Genomic DNA, 6,429 nt, shown 5'->3' with positions numbered 1-6,429 from the left:
AAATAGGTCTTGGTTGGTTCACTGTGCTTAGAAAATTACCCATACTCCTTATAGTGCACGTTGCCCATTTCTACCTTTAACCTGTAGGGTAAGTAGTTCATACTTAGTTGGAAGACTTCAAATCAGTGTTTGTGATTGCTTCTGTCTTATAGGGAATTATCCTCATACACCAGATGAAAGACTTATCTCACTGGAGTAGGTTTTTAAACTTTGAGTGTTCATTTCATTAAAAAAAATCAGGTGCTTCGAGATGAGGCTTTTGTTGTGCAATCACTCAGTCTTATTCCCCCACTGTCATGGGTGGACTAGATGACATTTTCTCCCAGCTGTAAACCTGCTGTGTTTCCCCATCCCTTCTTCCAACTATCTACCCTGTAAAAAACTACAACAACCAACCCCCCCCCCCCCCGAAAAAAAGCTGCTGAGGAGAGAAAGGATGAATAGCTGCACCATAGATTTTGCTTGATCCATCTGGAAGCATTCTTCGTGCGCATGGTCATGAATGGGGTATGTGTCCTAGAGTAGGAGAAAGTTTAACAACAGCTACAAATAATGGTTCCAGCAAGTAGGCCGCTTTAGAAATGTCTCTCCTGGGCAGGTCTGGTCAGACTTTCTGCTCATATGAAAGAGAGATGACAATGTTGTGCATTGGAGTATGTACAGTGCCAGTAAAACCTTGGTCAGCCCTTATGAGAAAACAATTTCAAAGGTTTTCCAGATAATCTTTAGAGAGAGAGAAAGCTACCAACTCACTGGTTTTTGGAGTAAGCCTTGGTAATGTTGAAAATAACTGCACTGATGACATCTAGTGGCTAACATATTCCAAGGGGGTTTTGGCCTAGTATTTTAAAGAAATATTTGAGCAGACTAATAGCCTTGTAGGGGAACCCTGGGTTGTTGCCGTTGTTGTTTAACCCTCCTTTTTACCATTTTAAGTGCCATCCATTTGCAAGACAAAGATTTAGAAAGGTCATCACACAGAGGTAACCTTTGCAAACCATACCTAAGTAGAATGTTGTGTCACATTATGATTGCATACCATACTATGATTTTACGAAAATTTGAAAGTATTAGGACATTGCTTCTTTCTATATCATATCCTATAAAATAATATGTCCTTAACTTCTCAAGCATTCATATGCAGCACATTCATGGTGCCTTCTCCAAGAGTTTAGGGTCAAACTAAGTGTAACTGCAGCAGATTCATGAGTTTAAAGCTATATGGCAGACACAGAAAGTGGAAACCAACAAGAAGCTGGTATCTGAACAAAAGCCTAAGGAACAGCGGAAGGTTTGCTGCACACTGTCTCCTCCCGTGGCTTAGTTCCATCTCCAAAATTTCTTTTCCTTACAACTGGTCTGATAGCAGATGTGGCCTGGTTCAAAGAAACATGCCTGGGGCAGCTGCAGGCATGTGCATCAAAGGGAGAAGCAGGACCCAGCTGTCATCTCTGTCTTCCCTTTTCTTCTTAAATTCTGACTTCCAACTGTGCCTCCCATGTGATCCACTGTTCCCATTTTGGCCTTTGCTCATGGTTTCCAGAAAACATACTAATGCTATCATCCCCTACCTGGTGTCATCTAGATGTGTTGGACTACAACCACTATCATACCAAGCCAGCACTATCAGTATTGGTTGGGGTTGTCGTGTTGACTGAGGATGATTAGAGCTGCGGCCCAAGAGATCTGGAGGGTGCTTAGCTGAACAAGGGGTGGTGATGCCCCGTGGCACACGCATTCTGGCCTGCTCTGTCTTCCAATTGTTATGATTTGATGCAGCTGAAGGAAGTAACTCAGTGACTGAGAAACAAAGCCAATCACCAAGGCAGAAAGCCTGTCTGAAGGAATGTGGAGAGGAGAAAAAGATAATTGGCTTGAAAGAAAGTGTGCTACTTCCTATCTCATCCTCCGGGTAGTTTTATGAGCTGCGGGCAGCATAGGGCAAGGTGAAGTTAGAGAGGAGTGAACTAATGAACCTGTAATTATAAGCACACAGGCGTAATAAGCTGAGGAATATTAACTCACACACCTTGAATAGACAATGGGCTAAATATAATGCACATGCAATGTATGTAGATGTAAGTAATGGGATGAGACAGGGAATATGAACTAGGTGGATGGAAAGATTGTAACCTCCTGGTACCTCTCCAAACGAGGGAAAAGGGGAAGGCTGTGGCAGATGGATTGAAAAGTAAAAGGAGCTGCTTTATGTTTGTACTTTGGAGAGATTCTGATAGAGTGGCCTCTCCCTGTCTATTGCAAGAAATGAAGGGATCGCCTCACTCTGTCTTGGTTATTTAACCTGAAGAGCAGTATTTTTGCAGCTTTTTTGCATAATGCAGCAGATGCAAGGAGGTGGTGAAGAAAGCTGTTATCGTAACGGACTTTGCCAGGCACAGCAGCCCACAGTAGGATGGCACCCTTGTTTAGTTCAGGGTGGCTTGTCATGAGGTCTGAGCTTGGCACGGTGTTCTTAGTGTGGGGGGATTCCCACACAAGCCCCAAGACTTCATGGCTTCTTGCTGGGCTGCTGAGGGCAGATTTACCTAATAGCTTGTCATGGCATCTGAAGCTGGCAGAGTGGCTTGGCCACAGTTTGTTGGAAAGGGCGCTAGTGCCAGCAGGCAAGGCCCTGATTGCTCCTCACAGCACTCTCTGCCCCTTCCCCTCTTGTAGCTCAGCACTTCATTGGGCCGCCTCTGGTTTTGTCCCCCTATGACCTGGGTTGGCATTGCTGCCTGTGCGTGTGCTTTGACGCAGCTCTCAGCAAGTGCACATGGCCCCAATTTCAAGCTTCTCCCACCTGTTTTCATGCTGAAATCCTTCCCCCACCATGTGAAGGGGTTAAAAAAAGTCTTTTTCTTAAAAAAACAAAACAAAAAAACATTCCCTGCTGAAAGAGGAAAATTTCAGCATGGAAAAAGGAGTGGGGAAATGTAACCCCCCCCCCACTCTAAATTTCCCTGGTCTTGCACTGGTCTTTGTGTGCTTACCTAAGGTGGGTGAATCATGCATACAGGCATAGCTGCGCAAGGAAGAGAAGCGGGCTTTGGAACAGTCATGGGGAGGGGGCGGTCTTTTTTGTTAAATTACTCAAGAAAGAAAATAAAACCCCCAGCCACTCTCATTTCCATCTCCATTTAGTTCTGGATATTTTACTTTGTCTATGTATGTGAACACAAGCACTTTGCAAGGCAAGAAATGGTATGAATGGAAATCTCATCACAGCAGGGGTGTCGATTTCTGCTGCAGAGGCACATACAGCAAACTTGAGTAGCCAGAGAGACAAGGAAGAGAAGGAAAAATTTTCTTCAAGTGATATTGCATATTGATCCCAATTCACACACCATGGAAAGAAAGCTAGGCGGTCTGCACAGTTTAGCATGGGGCACAGTAAGCATAACTGACATCCCTGAACCAACTATCGGCATCCTAAATGTGGGTTTGGTAATTTGTTGGATGCCAGGGAAAATTTTCAAATGTATAAATTTCTGTGGAAGTAAGCCTTGCTGAAATAAATAACCAGAAAGAACATCCAACATATAGCCTGCTCGATTGAGTACGTGTTGGGTTCCATCTAGTCAGCATGATCTAAAAGGCCAAGTTTCTGGGGGTTCGCTCCAAATTTAGTATTGTAGCCAAGGACTATACCATGGTTATCTGCACATTCATCAGCAATAGAGACATAGATAGAGGTCACAGTGACTTGAGACTTGTTGAAGATTAACTAGATGTGGCATTACAGGCAATATACAATGGTATGAAATAAGCTGTGGAATTACTTGGGACCAGTGGATCATAAAAAATAAATCCTAATCAGCTGTCCAAGCTTACCCATGATCAATTTCCCTTTAATTAATCTCTCTTCCTCATCCTTACTTAAAAAGGATGATAGAATCAGTCTCAACTTCTAGGGCACTCTTTAGGAAGGATTTCCTCATCAGCATTTAGAAAGGAAATTAAATTAATTGTGTAGTTGGCTTGTACTACTCTCAGAAAAGCAGAACTGGTCATAGCCAAAACAGCATGAGAAAAGAAATCAGGGCCCAGATATTTCTTTTTACCAATGTAAAGCCAAATATATCACAGATGGTAAATGTGTATTAGAAGGATCACCCCTGAAGGTTTGCAAAAGCCAAATACCCAAAATGGTCATAGTACCCTTATATATAATTGACAAACAGATACTACTATTAAAAGAAGGGCCCTCAATGTTTTCATCAGTATTTAGTGTAACCACAACTCCGATCATCCTCGGGCAGTGAGACATCTGGAGGAAATCAGGCTGGAGAAGGCTCGTTTAGTGTAAGCCACCAGGGAAGGGTAGCCCTTTTTGGGCCTGGACGCTGATCTAGGAAATATCTCAGTGGGCCGCCTTTTTTCTGTGAGCAAGACCAAAAATGTTATCATCAGTGAGTAAACAAGGCAAGTCTTCTACATGTGTTTGAAGAAATACAGCTGAATCACACAGCAGCTCTTTGAAACAGTTTCCCAAATACAAATCCTTCTACATCTGCTCACTATTAAACATGGCAAGCCTTTGCATGTCAACAAAACTAAGCGAGACTTATCTCCAGTTGCCATGAACAGAGATCAGGGAGATCTCTGATAGATCAAATCCATTTCCTTTATGGAACTTCCCCATCCCTATTATGCACACTTACCTGTAGTGAACGCAAGAGAAATGAGTATTTGACAATAAACAAACAAACATACATTCCTAGGAAAGCACTAAATATGACAATTACCAATGGGCAAAAATAGAAGAGTGGAATAAATGATTTTCTCAAAGGGGTACAAGCACTAAAGCTAAGCCTTTTCCTCCACACGGAAATGTGGATATCCCATACACCCCTTAATTTCCTTTCTTCAGTGCAAGCTTAAAGATTTTGCGGATTTGCATTGAATTTATCCTATGCTTTTTTTCTATTACCTGGTTCACACAGCAGAATAATCCAAATTGTAGGTTGAGTATAGTTGTTACCTAATCATGGGTTATTACGTTGAGTGAATCCCACTAACAAATGGATTGTTGATGATGAACTACACTATACATGGTTTGTCAATCATCAACAGCTGACAAAGAAAAACCATGGTCAGGATGTTAACTATGCCATGTTTGCAGTTAACAAGCCATGATTTATTAGTACTCTGAGACATTCTGTATTCAGGCTTGTCATATTTGTGTGAACTGTACCCATGTGATGCTGATTTCTGAGGTTACATTTGAAGTGATATGCATGAGTCTTTGCATGAATCAATCTAATTCAGGAGAAAAGTGCAGCCAAGGTGCTGAGTGTATTCTGCCATTTTCTTCTCTGTGGAAGGATCAGGGTCAGAGGCAGTGACCATTATAGAAATGATGATGGCCATGCACCTTCACAGGTGCCTTCTCAAATATACCCAACACCTTCTCAAATATATGTTAGGTATATTATTACCACCATGAATACTTGGACCGTATTTGCAAATTATTGGCCAAAACCTATGGATACTTCATGGTATATATTATGTAAAAATCTCAGAATGTCAACTTATATATAGACACTGTTGTCCTAGCTTCTTCCAGTACCCCAGAATATATACATAGGATGTGTTAACCTCCTAAAGGAAACATCAGAAAGCTTGCGATTGGCTGCAAAAAGACCACCATCTTGCTGCAGTGAAATGTTTTTATTGCCGTTAGTGAATAAAGGCTTTTGTGAAAATTGAACAGTGAGTTCCTTTATTATTGACATACACTGTGAGCCACAATCTAAGACTTCTTTTCTACTATTGTTAGAATTCCTTAGGGATAAGAAAGGAATTACTGCATTCATTTTGCATAATAGCCTTATTTCCCCTTATCTCTTCATCTAGTTCTGCCCACAGGAAAGGAGACAGTGTTGATAACTAGTGATTATGAGGTCTGAGATCTTTATATCTGTATTTAAGAAGTGCTTATATTATATTCTGCCTGTGCATGGTTTGGACACTTTCATTCCTAATGGCAACCCCTCCTACTAAGTTTATCATCCTTTGAAGTGGAAAGTTTCTCCCAAGTATATTATCCCTAATGGCCACCTTAGAGGTACCCTTTCTCTTGTCGCTCTTATTTCTTCCTTCTCTGCTTATAGTTTCAGGGTGAGTTAGTGAACTAGCTACTATGTAGGATAAAAGACTGGCAGATTCTTGGTTGCCAAACAACTGCAGCATGTGCTTCCAAACATCTCCACTTGCTCCATCAGCTTTCAGCTGGAATTAAATTGGAGAAGGACCAATTCCAGGAGATAGCATATTAAGGAATGCAAGGTCTATTCTCAGACTATTTTTCATGAGCTAAGCCTTAGTATGTGGAGATATGGCAGGGCATTTCCTTACGAGGCATTCCAGTAATTGCAGTATTCGGAAAGGTATCAAAGCATGAAAATCTATCCCAAATGTATATAC

This window comes from Varanus komodoensis, unplaced genomic scaffold (genome assembly GCF_004798865.1).
Source record: "Varanus komodoensis strain SLA01 unplaced genomic scaffold, ASM479886v1 scaffold2, whole genome shotgun sequence".
NCBI lineage: Eukaryota > Metazoa > Chordata > Lepidosauria > Squamata > Varanidae > Varanus > Varanus komodoensis.
The sequence above is the reverse complement of the archived record's forward strand: the minus strand, read 5'-3'. Positions refer to the sequence as shown.